Source organism: Notolepis coatsorum, assembly GCF_963971535.1.
Source record: "Notolepis coatsorum genome assembly, chromosome: 1".
Taxonomy (NCBI): Eukaryota; Metazoa; Chordata; class Actinopteri; order Aulopiformes; family Paralepididae; genus Notolepis; species Notolepis coatsorum.
The window spans coordinates 114,584,438-114,603,773 of NC_140165.1; the positions used below are offsets into that span (position 1 = coordinate 114,584,438).

Consider the following 19,336-nt stretch of genomic DNA (forward strand, 5'->3'; position numbering starts at 1 on the left):
GCAGTTGTAGCTGGTCCATCAAAGTCTCTCCGACGATTAAACCCATTTGAGTCTTGTAAGGCGTCCATTTGGATCAAGGAAATGGCTTTCTGCACTCGTCAAACTCCTTGTAGTGGATCAGAAGTAGGGGAAAGTTACCTGCAGTGACGTCACAGCTCTGATAGCGTCTGATACGCTTTTTGATTGGCTCCATACATGTTATTCGTGCATGGACATTTTTAACCCTTTCCGAGTGGAATTTCCGGCGTCAAATGGAAAATAAATAAATAATGAAATTAGATACCAATGATGTAAACTACCCATAATTGAAGAGTAGGGTTTAACCTGCAAGTGGGCCTTTAAGTCTGCTAGTAGGGTTGGGTACCGTTCACATTTGAACCGATACCGGTACCAAACGGTACCTGAACAGTGACATCTCCTTAGCAAATGATCTCAATTCCTTCTATGCGAGGTTTGAGGCTGTGAATAACAACACCAGCCTACAAACCACGGCAATGGGGGGGGGGGGGGTCTGCTGATGGAGACTCAGTGTTCAGGGTAACAGAGCATGAGGTGAGACGGATCTTTAAAAAAGTGAATATCAGGAAGGCAGCAGGACCGGACGGCATCCCCGGCCGCGTCCTAAAAGTCTGTGCCGACCAACTGGCCCCGGTATTCACTGACATCTTCAACCTGTCCTTGGAACAGGCTGTCATCCCCACCTTGCCTCAACGACTACCGCCCTGTAGCCCTCACCTCCATAACCATGAAGTGCTTTGAGAAGCTAGTAAAGGGCTACATCTGTTCCTCCCTCCCCATCAACCTGGACCCTCTGCAATTTGCATACCGCCCCAACAGGTCCACGGAGGACGCCATAGCCCATGTGCTGCACACAGCAGCATCACACCTGGACAAGAGGCAGGGGAACTATGTGAGAATGCTGTTCATCGACTACAGCTCAGCACTCAATACCATAGTCCCCTCCAAACTCATAGCCAAGCTCAGGGACCTGGGCTTGAACAATGACCTCTGCCAGTGGGTCTTGGACTTCCTGACGGGCAGACCCCAGGTGGTAAGAGCCGGCAACTGCACCTCATCATCCATCACGCTCAACATAGGGGCCCCCCAGGGCTGTGTTCTGAGCCCCCTCCTCTACTCCCTGTACACACATGACTGCGTAGCACAGCGGAACAACAACACCATCATCAAATTTGCTGATGACACAGTAGTGGTGGGCCTGATCTCTGACAACGACGAAAGGGCCTACCTGGAAGAGGTAGAGAACCTGTCACAGTGGTGTCAGGAGAACTGCCTCTCCCTGAACGTCAGCAAAACAAAAGAGATGATTGTGGACTTCAGGAGGTCGGGGGTCAAGGACTACAGCCCCCTCAGCATCGACGGGGCACCGGTTGAGAGAGTGAACAGTTTCAAGTACCTCGGAGCCCACATATCCGAGGACTTGACATGGACCACACACATTGACAGTGTTGTGAAGAAGGCACGACAACGCCTCTACTTCCTCAGGCGCCTAAGGAAGTTCCAAGTCAGTCAGAAGATCCTTAGGAACTTCTACTCATGTACAATAGAGAGCATCCTGACCGGCAACATCACCTCCTGGTTTGGGAATAGCACTGCACAAGACCGTAGCAGACTACAAAGAGTGACACGTTCAGCCGAACGCACAATTGGAGGGGGGCTTCCCACCCTCCAGAACATTTACAACAAGCGGTGCAAGGGGAAGGCTAAGAGAATTATTAAGGACTCGAGCCACCCGAACAACTGCCTCTTTGAACTGCTGCGGTCAGGCAAGCGATACCGGAGTCTTAAGGCGAGCACAGAAAGACTCAGAAGAAGCTTCTATCCCCAGGCCATCAGGCTGCTAAACGAACAATAATCACTATGCAACAACCATCAAATGCACACAGCACACACACCCACACACTCACTCAAACAACACACTGCAGCACCCACTCTCCACACTTTAGATCACACAAACACACTTACACTTTATATTTATTGATAAAGGATTTGCACTACAACTCGTACACCTACTGTGAATTGTACCTAAATTGCACCTCGTCCCATTTCTCCATTCCTGCCTTGCACTATATAGTATTGTATATTAGTACACTGCACAGTATTGTATATTGTATGGTAACTACGTCTATTCTGCATCGAACATTGTACATATGTCTAAACTGAACACTGTGACCTAATTTTTTTACTTCTAATTTTACTATGTTATTTTATTTCATACTTATCTTGTCTTGCACAGTCTCTGGAGCGCAACAGTAAGAAGCATTTTGTATAAAAGTATTCTGTACTTCTGTATGACAACTATTAAAGAAACTTGAAACTTGAACTTTTTTCTGTACTTTAGTCTCAAAATTTAATCTACCTACCTCAGTTGTAAAAAGAAAAAATCCAAACTTCTAATTATTTATCATCATTATTATTATATATTTTTTTATTATATTATAAATAGTTATTTTCTGTTTCAGTTTAAATTCAGTTAAAATGTTCAGTTTCAGTTCAATTCAGTTATTCTTTTTAATAGAATGATTTCAAAGGGTATTGCACATAAATAGGCACTTCAGAATCTGAAGTTCAGAAAATCCTTCAGAACGTTGATTGGCTCAGCTGACAGACAATAAATCAAAATGACACCATTCACCATCGTACCCTATAATAACAGCATTGCATTGGCCCATCAACCGGCTTTAATAAACAAACAGAAACAGTAGCATGTGAATCTTTTAGATCAAGTAGGCTATGAAAATTAGGCTGCCTCTAAATATAAAAAGGAACTAAATAAGAATAGTTTGCTTCAATTAAAAAAAAAAGTATTTTATAAAATATATATATATAACGGTATATATATTTTTTTTTATATATATATTAAAAAAAGTCTACTCCGACATGAAAATCTAATGTGGAGACGGGCATCGACTATTCGAATATTCTATCTCATCCCTAGTTAATATATAATATTGCAGCGAGAGTTAATTAATAAAAAGAATTAAAAGTACCGGATTCGGTACCCATCCCTAGCTATCAGCCATCCTCCCTTTGTGCGTGTGTGTGTGTGTGCGTGTGTGCGCGCACGTCCCATCTCTCGTCTTTGGAAAGACCAGATGAGGTCAGAGGAGTTTGATTGTATTTACTGAGGATGGCCAGATAATGTTGATATTTAAACTTAAATAATAATACATAATAAATGTATACATGATCATGCAACATTAAAAAATCATTGTAGGAACGGTTTGGGAGGGGAGGTAGGGAGGGGTTTTAGTTTGTGTGGTGTGATAACAATGTTTAAATTGAGAAGTTTAGACTTTAGTTTAACAACAGAAATACATTTTTTGTTATAATGAAAGTATCGGAAAAGGGTGCCGTCGGGTACCGGTATCGGTTCAAATGTGAACGGTACCCAACCCTAGACATCACCATGGTGGCATCCTTCATTGGCTTGATTCAGCCTTGCAGTGTGAAGTTATCCCGGCTTTAACTCTTTCTAACCTGAAAGGACTGCTGCACATATGGTACAGATTTGTACTGCATGCAGGGCGGCTACGTGGCGTAGTGGGCAAGGCACTAGCCACGAAATGCTGGAGACGCTGGGCTCGTCAGTTCGAGCCCAGCGCTCCACATTTGCTTTCAGTTTAGCTGGTCGTCCTTACTAATACACATTGGCCGTATTAGGGGGTGGGAAACTGATGGGTGGGGATCGGGCGTTGTGGACAGCGACTCCTACAGGTCGGTTGGTGCGCCTGCGCAGTAGAATCAGGAAGTGTCGGGGGCAGCGTGAGCCTCCCACGCGTTACTCCTCGCCACTGAGAGATCGAGCTGCGCAGGTGAAAAGATGCGACTGCTGTTACCTCAAGTACCGGAGGGGACTTGTGCTATGTATGACTTAGTCCACATTGCAGCCGGCTTGTGGGAGGCAAGAAACAGCGTCCGTGACAGGGGAGGGTTGAATTGGATGATACGAAATTGGGATGGGAGAAAATATAGAAAATGGGAGAAAAGGTGGATCAAAAAAAAAAGATTTGTACTGCATGCAGAAAGCTGCATGGTTTTTGGTCAATTTTTTCCTTCCAGATCCGATTCCGATACCTAAGCTTTGGGTATCGGCCGATACCGATACTGATCCGATACCAGTGCATACATTTAAAAATATATATAATTATATTGTATAAATTATAAAACTTATTTAATTTTTTTTTCAGCTACAGCTACTGTTTTATATATATACTGTTTTTTTAGTAATAACTAGAAAGTAGGGCTGTAACGATGCGACCTCACAGCGATTAATTTCGATTACGATTATTCAGGCATCGATTCAATCAATGCATCATGAAATCTCTTCATTTGACCACGATTCAATTCGATCAGTTAATTCCCCAAAAGATTTTGAATACACAAATGTGGCTGGGGGAACTGATTCACTCAGCATGAATGGACTATAGGTCAATAAGAACAATACACACTTTTTTTTTTATTTAAATATATATATATATATTCCTTTTTTAATTTAGATTATAATCGATTTTAACATTTTCAAATCGATGCAGTTGAATCGTCACATTAGAATCGATGCATTTCGATTAATCAATGCATCGTTACACCCCTACTAGAAAGTAATGGTATTTACAACAGGTGATTGTATAGATTAGTATTAGTATCATTAATTGACAACTATGCTCAATGAGTTCACCCACAGAACGGTTGGTTCCGCACAGACGGTATATACGTTGTTGCACTTCCTATCCAGCCTGCTCCGGTTCAGTTAGCTAGTAGCAGAGGCGGTATATACGTTGTTGCACTTCCTATCCAGCCTGCTCCGGTTCAGTTAGCTAGTAGCAGAGACGGTATATACGTTGTTGCACTTCCTATCCAGCCTGCTCCGGTTCAGTTAGCTAGTAGCAGAGACGGTATATACGTTGTTGCACTTCCTATCCAGCCTGCTCCGGTTCAGTTAGCTAGTAGCAGAGGCTCTGGCTAGTAGTAATGTGTATGTTGTGATTTTTAATGCACAATAAATATTCAACATTCTGTTTTGAGACTCCGCCTCAGACTCTTATCCTTTGGCACTAAAAGCTAAACATTGTCACCGGTATGGCTGTCCGCATTATGTCATTATTTGCGTGCGAGAGGTCGATCAGTAATGACACTTAGGTTAGCCACGTTAATGTGAGCTAGATGGAAATAATGTAACGTTACGTTACTGGTGAAAGTGATTTACCTTGGAATACTCCTTTGCCAACTTGCTGTACTTTGCTTGCAGGTCTGCAGCCATTATTGCTGGATTATGAATAGTCCCAACTTTAGCCAAGGTAACGTTAAGCTAAAACTAGCTCTTCAGCTAATGCTAACACCAGCAAGCGAACACATCAGAGCTCCCCGTCACACCGCTCTGTCGGGATGATGGCATTTAAGAAAGTATACTGCTGTTAAAATGACAAACAGCATTGACACTTTAATTCACAGTCGATTAAAAACACGTTTGTTTTATAATGCACACTCTCAGCAGGAGGATACCGCACGTGTTGTTGAATGACGTCATATGGTATCGGAGCATAGAATTGAAGCGTACTCGCCGATACCAGCATTTTAGGCTGTATCGGAGGCATTTCCGATACTGGTATCGGTATCGGAACAACTCTACTCTGTCCCGATACCAGTATCGGGTCCCATACGGTGCTCATGCATTCGTAAAACTACTCCTATACTACAACTCAGTGCCATGTTTGTTCATGAAAAATACAAAGTTGAATGTTAAGGATTTTATTATATTTATTTTATTTGAACTTAAAATGTCAGCAAAAGCGTCATTATCTAATTTGTTACAGTCAGAAAGTGAGGAACATTTGATGAAAATAAAACATGTTTTCAAAGTCATTGTTAGAACTGTAACGGTACCATTAAGTACTCATATCGGTATTCGGTATCGGCAAGATAAAAAAGGCGGCCCAGAGTTTGCTTGTTTGGTCCACACCAGAGTTCCAATGAGCTTTCACACTACCCCAAACCAAACCTGTCCCACAAACTGGGGCTTCAGCTAAAATGGACAAAAGAGATCAGGCGTAAAAGCATGCCAAGACCAAACAAACGGATTAATGGACCAATCGACTATAGAGGCCTACTTTTGGGTCCGTTTGGTGGTGCGTATTGTCAACACCAAAGCGCTCTCACTCAGTTGATCGTCAACACCAAGCGCTCTCACTCAGTTGATCGTCAACACCAAGCGCTCTCACTCAGTTTGTTGTCAACACCAAGCGCTCTCACTCAGTTGATCGTCAACACCAAGCGCTCTCACTCAGTTTGTTGTCAACACCAAGCGCTCTCACTCAGTTTGTCGTCAACACCAAGCGCTCTCTCTCAGTTTGTTGTCAACACCAAGCGCTCTCACTCAGTTTGTCGTCAACACCAAGCGCTCTCTCTCAGTTTGTTGTCAACACCAAGCGCTCTCTCTCAGTTTGTTGTCAACACCAAGCGCTCTCTCTCAGTTTGTTGTCAACACCAAGCGCTCTCACTCAGTTTGTTGTCAACACCAAACGCTCTCACTCAGTTTGTCGTCAACACCAAGCGCTCTCTCTCAGTTTGTTGTCAACACCAAGCGCTCTCACTCAGTTTGTTGTCAACACCAAGTGCTCTCACTCAGTTTGTTGTCAACACCAAGCGCTCTCTCTCAGTTTGTTGTCAACACCAAGCGCTCTCACTCAGTTTGTTGTCAACACCAAGCGCTCTCACTCAGTTTCTTGTCGACACCAAGCGCTCTCACTCAGTTTGTTGTCAACACCAAGTGCTCTCTCTCAGTTTGTTGTCAACACCAAATGCTCTCACTCAGTTTGTTGTCAACACCAAGTGCTCTCTCTCAGTTTGTTGTCAACACCAAGCGCTCTCACTCAGTTTCTTGTCAACACCAAGTGCTCTCACTCAGTTTCTTGTCAACACCAAGCGCTCTCTCTCAGTTTGTTGTCAACACCAAGCGCTCTCTCTCAGTTTGTTGTCAACACCAAGCGCTCTCTCTCAGTTTGTTGTCAACACCAAGCGCTCTCACTCAGTTTGTCGTCAACACCAAGCGCTCTCTCTCAGTTTGTTGTCAACACCAAGCGCTCTCACTCAGTTTGTCGTCAACACCAAGCGCTCTCTCAGTTTGTTGTCAACACCAAGCGCTCTCACTCAGTTTGTTGTCAACACCAAGTTCTCTCTCTCAGTTTGTCGTCAACACCAAGTGCTCTCACTCAGTTTGTTGTCAACACCAAGTGCTCTCACTCAGTTTGTTGTCAACACCAAGTGCTCTCACTCAGTTTGTTGTCAACACCAAGCGCTCTCACTCAGTTTGTCGTCAACACCAAGTGCTCTCACTCAGTTTGTTGTCAACACCAAGTGCTCTCACTCAGTTTGTCGTCAACACCAAGCGCTCTCTCTCAGTTTGTTGTCAACACCAAGCGCTCTCTCTCAGTTTGTTGTCAACACCAAGCGCTCTCTCTCAGTTTGTTGTCAACACCAAGCGCTCTCACTCAGTTTGTTGTCAACACCAAGCGCTCTCTCTCAGTTTGTTGTCAACACCAAGTGCTCTCACTCAGTTTGTTGTCAACACCAAGCGCTCTCACTCAGTTTGTTGTCAACACCAAGTGCTCTCACTCAGTTTGTTGTCGACACCAAGTGCTCTCACTCAGTTTGTTGTCGACACCAAGCGCTCTCACTCAGTTTGTTGTCAACACCAAGTGCTCTCTCTCAGTTTGTTGTCAACACCAAGCGCTCTCACTCAGTTTGTTGTCAACACCAAGCGCTCTCTCTCAGTTTGTTGTCAACACCAAGCGCTCTCTCTCAGTTTGTTGTCAACACCAAGCGCTCTCTCAGTTTGTTGTCAACACCAAGCGCTCTCTCAGTTTGTTGTCAACACCAAATGCTCTCACTCAGTTTGTCGTCAACACCAAGCGCTCTCACTCAGTTTGTTGTCAACACCAAGCGCTCTCTCTCAGTTTGTTGTCAACACCAAGCGCTCTCTCAGTTTGTTGTCAACACCAAATGCTCTCACTCAGTTTGTTGTCAACACCAAATGCTCTCTCTCAGTTTGTTGTCAACACCAAGCGCTCTCTCTCAGTTTGTCGTCAACACCAAATGCTCTCACTCAGTTTGTTGTCAACACCAAGTGCTCTCTCTCAGTTTGTTGTCAACACCAAGCGCTCTCTCTCAGTTTGTTGTCAACACCAAGCGCTCTCACTCAGTTTGTTGTCAACACCAAGCGCTCTCACTCAGTTTGTTGTCAACACCAAGCGCTCTCACTCAGTTTGTTGTCAACACCAAGTGCTCTCACTCAGTTTGTTGTCAACACCAAGCGCTCTCACTCAGTTTGTTGTCAACACCAAGCGCTCTCTCTCAGTTTGTTGTCAACACCAAGCGCTCTCACTCAGTTTGTCGTCAACACCAAGTGCTCTCTCTCAGTTTGTTGTCAACACCAAGCGCTCTCTCTCAGTTTGTTGTCAACACCAAGCGCTCTCACTCAGTTTGTCGTCAACACCAAGCGCTCTCACTCAGTTTGTTGTCAACACCAAGCGCTCTCACTCAGTTTGTTGTCAACACCAAGCGCTCTCACTCAGTTTGTTGTCAACACCAAGTGCTCTCTCTCAGTTTGTTGTCAACACCAAGCGCTCTCTCTCAGTTTGTTGTCAACACCAAGCGCTCTCTCTCAGTTTGTTGTCAACACCAATCGCTCTCACTCAGTTTGTTGTCAACACCAAGCGCTCTCACTCAGTTTGTTGTCAACACCAAGTGCTCTCACTCAGTTTGTTGTCAACACCAAGTGCTCTCTCAGTTTGTTGTCAACACCAAGTGCTCTCTCTCAGTTTGTTGTCAACACCAAGCGCTCTCTCTCAGTTTGTTGTCAACACCAAATGCTCTCTCTCAGTTTGTTGTCAACACCAAGCGCTCTCACTCAGTTTGTTGTCGACACCAAGCGCTCTCTCTCAGTTTGTTGTCAACACCAAGTGCTCTCTCTCAGTTTGTTGTCAACACCAAGCGCTCTCACTCAGTTTGTTGTCGACACCAAGCGCTCTCTCTCAGTTTGTTGTCAACACCAAGCGCTCTCACTCAGTTTGTTGTCAACACCAAGCGCTCTCACTCAGTTTGTTGTCAACACCAAGCGCTCTCACTCAGTTTGTTGTCAACACCAAGTGCTCTCACTCAGTTTGTTGTCAACACCAAGTGCTCTCACTCAGTTTGTTGTCAACACCAAGTGCTCTCACTCAGTTTGTTGTCAACACCAAGCGCTCTCACTCAGTTTGTTGTCAACACCAAGCGCTCTCACTCAGTTTGTTGTCAACACCAAGCGCTCTCACTCAGTTTGTTGTCAACACCAAGTGCTCTCTCTCAGTTTGTTGTCAACACCAAGTGCTCTCTCTCAGTTTGTTGTCAACACCAAGTGCTCTCTCTCAGTTTGTTGTCAACACCAAGCGCTCTCTCTCAGTTTGTTGTCAACACCAAATGCTCTCACTCAGTTTGTTGTCAACACCAAGTGCTCTCTCTCAGTTTGTTGTCAACACCAAGCGCTCTCACTCAGTTTGTTGTCAACACCAAGCGCTCTCTCTCAGTTTGTTGTCAACACCAAATGCTCTCTCTCAGTTTGTTGTCAACACCAAGCGCTCTCTCTCAGTTTGTTGTCAACACCAAGCGCTCTCACTCAGTTTGTTGTCAACACCAAGTGCTCTCACTCAGTTTGTTGTCGACACCAAGTGCTCTCTCTCAGTTTGTTGTCAACACCAAGCGCTCTCACTCAGTTTGTTGTCAACACCAAGCGCTCTCACTCAGTTTGTTGTCAACACCAAGCGCTCTCTCTCAGTTTGTTGTCAACACCAAGCGCTCTCACTCAGTTTGTTGTCAACACCAAGCGCTCTCTCTCAGTTTGTCGTCAACACCAAGCGCTCTCTCTCAGTTTGTTGTCAACACCAAGCGCTCTCTCTCAGTTTGTTGTCAACACCAAGTGCTCTCTCTCAGTTTGTTGTCAACACCAAGCGCTCTCACTCAGTTTGTTGTCAACACCAAGTGCTCTCTCTCAGTTTGTTGTCAACACCAAGCGCTCTCTCTCAGTTTGTTGTCAACACCAAGCGCTCTCTCTCAGTTTGTTGTCAACACCAATCGCTCTCACTCAGTTTGTTGTCAACACCAAGCGCTCTCACTCAGTTTGTTGTCAACACCAAGTGCTCTCACTCAGTTTGTTGTCAACACCAAGTGCTCTCTCAGTTTGTTGTCAACACCAAGTGCTCTCTCTCAGTTTGTTGTCAACACCAAGTGCTCTCTCTCAGTTTGTTGTCAACACCAAGCGCTCTCTCTCAGTTTGTTGTCAACACCAAGCGCTCTCACTCAGTTTGTCGTCAACACCAAGTGCTCTCTCTCAGTTTGTTGTCAACACCAAGTGCTCTCACTCAGTTTGTTGTCAACACCAAGCGCTCTCACTCAGTTCATTTGCGGGTTTCACTGCTGGAAGCCATTTATTGATGAAATGAATGCGCTAGTTAAGTGACGTTGGTGGTAAATATCTTTTTTTTATCTACTTTTTCTCCCCATTTTTCTCCTGTACCCAATTTCGCATTGTCCAATTCTACCCTCCCCTGTCTCGAACGTTGTTAGGCCATGCCTCCCACTAGCCGGCTGCAATGTGGACGAAGCCTTGCATCACGTGTCCCCTCCGGTGACCAGGGTACAAAATAGTTACACGCCCAGCGCCACTGGCTTGTAGATTTATTCTTTGGCAATTAGAATTTAAGGTCTGCCCGCCACCTGGCGGCTAACAAAATACACTGCATCTACCGCTTCTCCTCCAATCCACTCCCTCCAGGCCGCTCACAGTGGTTTAACACTGATGTAATATACTACATGTAGTACAATGCCAAAGCAACAGATGGCAATGTACAAACATGAAGGCCATTTTCAACCAATGAGAAGGGTGAACCGGTGATATCCTGTTCAGGCTTTGTCACTCACATTCTGTTAGAAAAAGTTGACGCCATTGTTGTTGTCATTAGCTTACATGCTAACGTTAATGGCAGCGACCATAGCATTGTGGCTAGGCTAGCTATCATCGCTTAATAGAGCTAGTGAATGGATAAACAACGTTATTTAACATTGCAGAATGGGTACAATTACAATGCGGCTCAATACAAACAATTATTAAGGGGCCCAGGGGGTGTAGACTGTTGTAGTTTGAGCTAATTTACACCATGCTCCAAAAAAAAATCTGCCAAGCGATGTGCCGCGGGGAGCGCTCGATTCAAGGTGAGCGGTGAGCGAGCGGAGAGCGGCTTGGGGGCGGGGTCAACATGAGCGATTAGCGGAGCAATTCGTTTCCTTATATCGCTTCCTCAGGGTTCCAACTTGTGTTGACAAAATGCGCTCTCTCTCTAGACTAGAAAGGTGCACTCAGTAGAGCACAGATGTCCGCCAGGGCGGCAGCCACACATAATAATAATAATAGATTGGATTTGTAATGCACTTTTTGTTCACTGGGATCCCAAAGTGCTACACTACATGGTTAAAACAGTTAAAAAAAATTGAAATAAAATGTGTGTCCTGACCCCACTTCTATGTTTCAATAAATTATTTGCATTTAAAACTATTAACGCTGACTCATTCCTTCAGTCCACTCAATTATGCTAATATTCCTTATGTTGTTTATGATATTAATTGAAAATAGCATATGAGAGTATTATATGTAATAATAACACATGGCGATATAATAAAAAGCCATTTATAATTTTTGGCTAGTAAAAAATCTGCCCGGCTTGTACTTTTAAAAATCTACCAGCCAAATGGCTGGTAAGTCAAAAAGTTAAGTTTGTTCCCTGCCGGTGACTATCGAATAGCAATTTTGTGAGTTTTACCCATCTCTATCTTCTACAACATGTTAGACATGTCATGGACACACTTCAAGTTTCTTTAATAGTTGTCATACAGAAGTACAGAATACTTTTATACAAAATGCTTCTTTCTGTTACGCTCCAGAGACTGTGCTAGACAAAAGATAAGTATGAAATAAAATAGTATAGCATGTAAAAATTTAAGTAAAAAATAGAAGTCACGTACGTAGACAGTGTTCAGTATATACATATGTACAATGTTCAATGCAGAATAGAAGTAACTGAGTTACCATACAATATACAATATACTAATATACAATACTATATAGTGCAAAGCAGAAATGGGATGAGGTACAATTTAGGTACAATTTACAGTAAGGTGTACTGAGGTATGGGTTGTAGTGCAAATCCTTTACCAATAAATATAAAGTGTGTTTAGGTGTTCTAAAGTGTGGAGAGTGGGTGCTGCAGTGAGTTGTTACTGGAGGCTTCATGGCAGTCCAGTAATTATGCTCAGGGTTCATCCCATGACTGTACTCCACCCAACTCTATTCCACAATCCTTCCTCAAATAGATAGAAACATCATTCCTACTCAAATGTACATTATTAAACAGTCATTTTGCATGCATGTCATTAAATGGCTGACAAAAAAGTTTGATGCGTGAGAGCTAGAAAGCCAGCATGTAACCATTACAAAAGTAATTACCATGATACACTGGGAAGGGACCTCTATTCCAGTTATATGACATTTTAAACTTAGTGTGGTCACTTGCCTTCCTTACTAAAAAGTAACTAAATACTAAATGTGAGATTACTTTATTATTATCTTCTGAAATATTCTGGTGAGTTTGCATGAGTCAATACTGACGGCTCAGTCATATTCAACAACAATAAACCTGATCAAATTCAATAATAATTAAATGTCTCTTTCAGCTTGATGTTGATATTTCCTTTTAACATGATGAAGCACAGACCGCTCTCCGTAGAAGCCGTAAAGGGTTCGAGTTGAGTAGAATGATATGAACAAGTGGACTGAGATCAGAGCTGAACCAGAATAGGATCAGCGTTCTCTTTCAGAATTTAGGACAATATGAATACAAGGAGGACCAGGTTTGTTTAAAAGGGGACTACATGTGAAAACACCCCATATAGTCTCTCTGGAGTCTGGACAGAGTCTACAGAAGCACAAAAGAGTAGATATAAGATAGTAATACTAATTTCTCAGGGACATGGTTCTATTTATCTGTAGGCACATATTGCCGTTTCTATCATAACCATTACTCGACTTCAGTTCATACAGAGAGCAGGTGCATATGAGCTCTCCCACAGCTATACCAGCCTTTACATCAATATAACACTGGAGAAACGACGCATAGCAGCCATAGCCGCCTAATCATCAGAAACTATAACGTTATAGTATAGTTTAAATCATTTGGCGTCATATCCCACAGTCTATTCATTCCATTCACGTCACGGATACATTTCCAGTTTCATAACGACTTGAAACTGCCATCATCATCACCACCAGGACAAAGCCCAGTGAGGGGACGGCTCTCTCTCTCACGTCACGTTTAAAAGTTAATGGGGAAGCAACTTCCAACTACTAGTGTCGGGAGATGATATTTAAAATCACCCTCTCGCCTTAAAAATAACACTTTTAATCGTTTTAATTGTGCGTTCGTATTTTCACCGACTGACTTGTATAAGTCCCCACCGCCACTGTTCGGTCGGCACTAGACAATAAAAGTGACAGAGCAGCCAGGGGCGGACGCAGGTCTTTGTCTGTGGCTGCTGCCCCCGGCCCCCCCCCCTCCCATGGCCCCCCTCTAACTACACGCGGGTCGCGTGTATCGCTTCCGCAACGGAATTCGGTTTCCGGGTTCCCCTGATTGGCCGCGAGTGGCCGTCGCGGCCAATCAGGGGAACCCGGAAACCGAATTCCGTTGCGGAAGCGATACACGCAGTCGGGTCCCCCACACATATTGAAAGTCGGACCTTGCTAGAAGAAGCCACCAAAACAAGACTATTTTTAAAACACATTACAGTATTAATAACAGATGGGAGTTCCCCTCGTTCATTCACAAATATTAAAAAAAGGAAGCGACCCAGAATAATCCCACCCCACTCAGTTGTTTTCTGACTGAGTTTGAGGGGGTAGCAGTAGTAGCCTCGAACTCTGCTATAGCCTCGAACTCAACACACTAACAATAATAGGCTCTTTTTAATACCAACTGGGTTAACAACACATATTCAAATAACTACCACTTGTAAAAATATCAGGATTTTCCGATGCTTTAAAAACATAAATAGTTGAACTGGTAATTCCCTCTCCAATGACTGCACTTTGAGAAATCAATCAACTTCAAAACACGACCCCCCCCCCCCCCCCACACACACACACTCCACCAAATGCGATTCAAATAGTCCATTTCGAACCTTTTTGGCTTTCTAAATCCCATATTTGCCATGTTCTGTGTGAACATGTTTGTTCATTTATTAATAATAATAAATCAAATACTAATGTATTTAATCATTTAACCCGAAAACGTTAACTCCGAGAAGTGACATAACGTTATAATAATTATAATCGTCATCATCGACCCCCCCACGGGAGACTCTTCTTGACTAACGTGGGGGCAGAACGCGTGAGGTTAAAGGAACACGCCGACATCTTCTCCACTGGGTCAGACAAGAAGGTAGACTATAGATACAAATCCCCTCTGTGCGTTCGGTGGGAAGCTACCCGGCTGCAAGCTAGCCTAGCACAGCACAAATTAACGGAAATGGATACGGACCACTAGCCCTATCTTAAAACTCCGGGATAAGTGTTTTTGGCCAACATCTATACAGGCTAGTGGTCCGTATCCGCTTTCATTAATTTGTGCTCCGCCGGACAGCTTCCCACTGAACACACAGAGGAGACTGGCATCTATCTTCTGGTCCGACTCTGGAGAAGAAGAGACTGAAGCGCATTTCATATCATGTCGGCGTGTTCCTTTAAATAACAACCACCCGGCGTTTCTCACTGAAATATAATAAATGAATCCAAACCGAATACATCGGTCACTTCTCTCCTCTCGCGCCCTCTCTTTCCTGGCTGAGCTTTGTCCAATTATATACTTTGAAGTCCTTTTTTTGTGTGTTTTGTTTCCCTTTACGTTGCTACTCACTACTAACGTTGGATGCTAACAGCAGCTAGCCCCTGTAGCCTCGGCGTTACGCGGAGTTGGACGCGGACACGGAGACACAGCGCCGCGTGACAGACAGCCGTTACCTGCGCGTCGCTGCTTGAGGTCCGTCTTGCCTCCGCTCCAAACTTATCTACGGTGTATAGTCCTCCGCGGCGTGTAGTCCTCCTCGCGACGGTAATGGATCATCTGGACGTCGTCATCTACAAACGGCCGCTTAATTCCCCCCTAATTGATGATGACCACCGCTGCTGTGTGTACAATGAACTGAACAGATAGGCAGCCGTGTGTGAGCGCGCGCGCGTGCGAGTGTGTATGACTCCCTGTGTGTGTGTGTGTGTGTGCCGGGGAGACATACAACACCCCGAGAACAGAGGTGGACATCCGCCCCCAGATCCGTTCGCCTCTCCCAACTAGACTACTGTAATTCCGATTGGCAAAAAAATAGTCCTAGAAAACTGTGACTTCTGTGTTGTTGTTGTTGTTGCTGTTGTTGTTGTTGTTGAATCACGTGATTGTTGTTTCTTGGCAAACTGATACGTGGTTTGATTAATTGTGCAGTCTTTTTTTAAATATTATATTCTAATGAAAGCCTTTGGTTAGAAAACCACTTGATTTGATCAATGATCTTTATGTGTTGTTCATCTTACTAAAATAGTAAAACTATGATTATTTTTCACCAATAATAGCTAGTTTCGGCCAATAATGCGCCAATTATCAAAATCCCATAAATTAGGAACTACTTGCCAGTATGTTGGCGGAGTGATTCGTCAGCTGTGCATCTTTGTGCTAAGGCTGTCTGTCCAGACTTGCACTGATGTGTGCATGGTAGAGAAAAGGACAGGATAGTAGTACAATTGGGGGGGGGGGGGGGTGCATTCATGCGCGTGTGCGTTCATGCGCGTGTGCGTTCATGCGCTCCATCAATGCATGTGTGTGTGTGTTTTTTCAAAGTTGTATATATATTCATTTTTTTGCATGTTTGTCCACATGCAAATTGTAGGTCTCTCTCTCTCTCTCTCTCTCTCTCTCTGCCTCCCACTCCCTCCCTCCTACCACTTTCTTGGTTTGTGTGTGCGCATTCATGCATGCATTTTAGTGTACGTGGGCTTGTGCACGACCACATCCATGCACAGGTGTGTATGTGTGTGTAGAATAGGGTATGGGTGGATTCATTCATCTCATTGCTACAATAGGATTTAGAGAGTTGATGTTGGTCACACACACAAACAAACAAACCAACCACCATCAGTGCACCAACCCACCCACACATCCACTGACCCACTCATATGCACATACACACATTATTCTGTCTGCTATGAAAACATGATGCACGGCCTGTTACATACATCACCAGCACTTGTGGCATTACCCCCCCCCCCCCCCCCCACACACACACACACACATATTCTCTCTCTCTCCCTCTCTCTCACAAACACCAGCTCTGTCACCATCTCTCTATATCTTTCACCCCCATCCACCCATCTCTCTCTCTTTTTCTTTTATCCCCCACCTCTCTCATCTCTCTCCCACTCTGCTCTCTCCCCAGTATATTGCTATCTCTGTCTCTCTCCCCCTCCCCCCTCTCTCTCCCCAGTATATTGCTTTTTCTGCCCCCCCCCCCCTCTCTCCCCCTGTCTCTTCTGATTCAAAGTGTAGGATTCTAGTCTTCTCTCTGTCCTCTCTCCTCTCCTCTCTCTCCAATCTTGTCCCCTCTCTCTCTCTCTTTCTATCTTTATCCATCTACATTCTTCATTCTCCATCTCTCTCTCTCTCTCTTTCTTTCTTTCTCTCTCCCTTTGTGGTAGTCATCATGTGACATTCCCTCCCTCCTTTCTTTCTCTCACCCGCCTCTCCCTGTGACTCTGTCTCTGTCCTCCTTTCACTCTATCTCCATCTCTCCTACTGACATCGTCCCTCTGTGTCCCCTCTCTATCTCTCCTTCTCTACATCCCTCCTCCCTCTCTCTCATTCCAAACTCTCTCTTTCTTTCCCTCTCACATACTCTCTTTCTTTTCTCCACATCCTATACCCACTGTCTCACCCTCTCTTGCCTTCTCTCTATTCTTTCCCCCTTACCTCCTCATCCATCTCTCTCACTCATCTCACTCCCTCTCTCACTCACTCACTCACTCACTCTCTCACTCACTCATCTCTCTCACTCATCTCACTCCCTCTCTCACTCACTCACTCACTCACTCACTCTCTCACTCACTCATCTCACTCACTCATCTCACTCACTCTCTCACTCAATCATTCAGTCATCTCACTCACTCTCTCACTCCTGCACTCTCTCACTCAATCATTCAGTCATCTCACTCACTCTCTCACTCCTGCACTCACTCCCTCTCACTCCCTCTCTCTCACTCATCTCACTCCCTCTCTCTCACTCACTCACTCCCTCGCTCACTCACTCACTCATCTCACTCCCTCTCTCTCACTCACTCACTCTCTCACTCCTGCACTCACTCCCTCTCACTCACTCACTCTCTCACTCCTGCACTCACTCCCTCTCACTCACTCACTCACTCACTCCCACTCACTCACTCCATCATCTCACTCACTCAGTCATCTCACTCACTCCATCATCTCACTCACTCACTCACTCACTCACTCACTCACTCACTCACTCACTCACTCACTCACTCACTCACTCACTTACTCCGTCATCTTACTCACTCACTCACTCACTCATCTCACTCAATCCTTCACTCACTCATCTCATTCTTCATCACCCCTTTCTTTCTTTCTTTCTTTCTTTCTTTCTTTCTTTCTTTCTTTCTTTCTTTCTTTCTTTCTTTCTTTCTTTCTTTCTTTCTTTCTTTCTTTCTTTCTTTCTTTCTTTCTTTCTTTCTTTCTTTCTTTCTTTCTTTCATCTCACGATGACAGCCCCCCATACTAATGTACATTACAATGCACTACTGCTCTTTTGCACTCTGGTTAGATGCTAACTACATTTCGTTGTACTCTGTACTTGACAATAAAGTTGAATCTAATGATCTAATAGCATTTGATCACTGAGCTGTAATTAACACAACACAAGGATTCATTGTCCCAGATGACATATTCAAACTCATTCACTCTCAGTAACTGTCAAACTAAATTAACGTGTGCAAACCCGTTTTAGAGTTTTCGGATGTGTGTGAGATTATGTGCAAAATCTGCATTGTTTTATTTTGGTGAAGTGCCCCTTTAAGAATCCACATGTCTGTTATCCCTGTACATCACTCTCTCCTAAATCTAGAGAATCCGAGGAACAACTAAATGTGTGACGTTACCTGGATGCGTGTTGCTTTCTAACAGCGGAGGAGGTGCAAGAATGTGACAATGTGACCATGTGACGCGGCAGCGCGAGAGAGCGGCAGTGCGGAAATAGGCTGTCTATTGCCATTCGCTAAGACAAACGCTAACCTTAACCAGCTCCTTAACAGCGCCTAAACTTAACCCTTCTAACCTTAACCAACTCCAAAACAATGCCTAACCTTAACCTTAACCTTAACCTTAACCATGCCTAACCTTAACCTTAACCTTAACCATAGAAAGAATATTGCCATTCTCTAAGACAAACTCTAACCTTAACCAGCTCCTTAACAGCGCCTAAACTTAACCGTTCTAACCTTAACCAACTCCGAAACAATGCCTAACCTTAACCTTACCTTACCTTAACCATGCCTAACCTTAACCGGCGAAAGAATACACGTTAAAAAAAAACGGTTGCCGCGCCTGCCGCAGGGCGTGTCGCAGCCAATCAGGGAAAACGCGGAAGCAACGGCAGCACTGCTCCGCTGTTAATAAGCAATAGGCTACGTGGATGTAAAACCTTGGGTTGCTCCACTGGTACTGACTCATTGGTCTCATAATCAGAGTTGAAAGTAATGAGATTATGTCACTGAGTTGTTGTAACCCAAGTGATTAGATCACTAATAGCCATTTTTCAGTGGGTCACCTATAGACTGTAACTAATTACATTTAGAAAGTCACCTTCTCTCAATCCTGCTGACCTCATATTTCTACTGTATTTGCTTCCTCCCTGTTTCCCTTTATAACCTTCCTCTCTCTCATTTCTCTCTCTCCTCTCCATCTCCCCTCCCCCCTCTCTCCTCCTCTCTTCCCCTCTTCTCTCCTCTTCCTTCTTCACACCCTCTCCTCCTCCTTCTCATCTCTCTCTCCTTCTTTTTCTCTCTCTATTTCTGGGCCTCATCCCAATTTACAGTCCTCCCCCCTTATTGGGTTTCTCACTCCATGTTTTTTTTGTTTTACCCCCCGCTGACATTGTTACCTACTGCCTCCCTTCCCTGACCATCATC

General features: G+C 44.3%; 1 protein-coding gene across 1 annotated transcript in view; it reads right to left on the reverse strand.

Moving 5' to 3' along the window:
* rcor2 (REST corepressor 2) overlaps nucleotides 1-15,243 on the reverse strand; it is a gene marked incomplete at its 3' end in the record, with an annotated part of 116,954 nt that extends 101,711 nt beyond the window's left edge. The window contains exon 1 of the mRNA XM_084321376.1: nucleotides 15,116-15,243. The remainder of the gene's footprint in view (nucleotides 1-15,115) is intronic.
* Nucleotides 15,244-19,336: the final 4,093 nt, after the last annotated feature.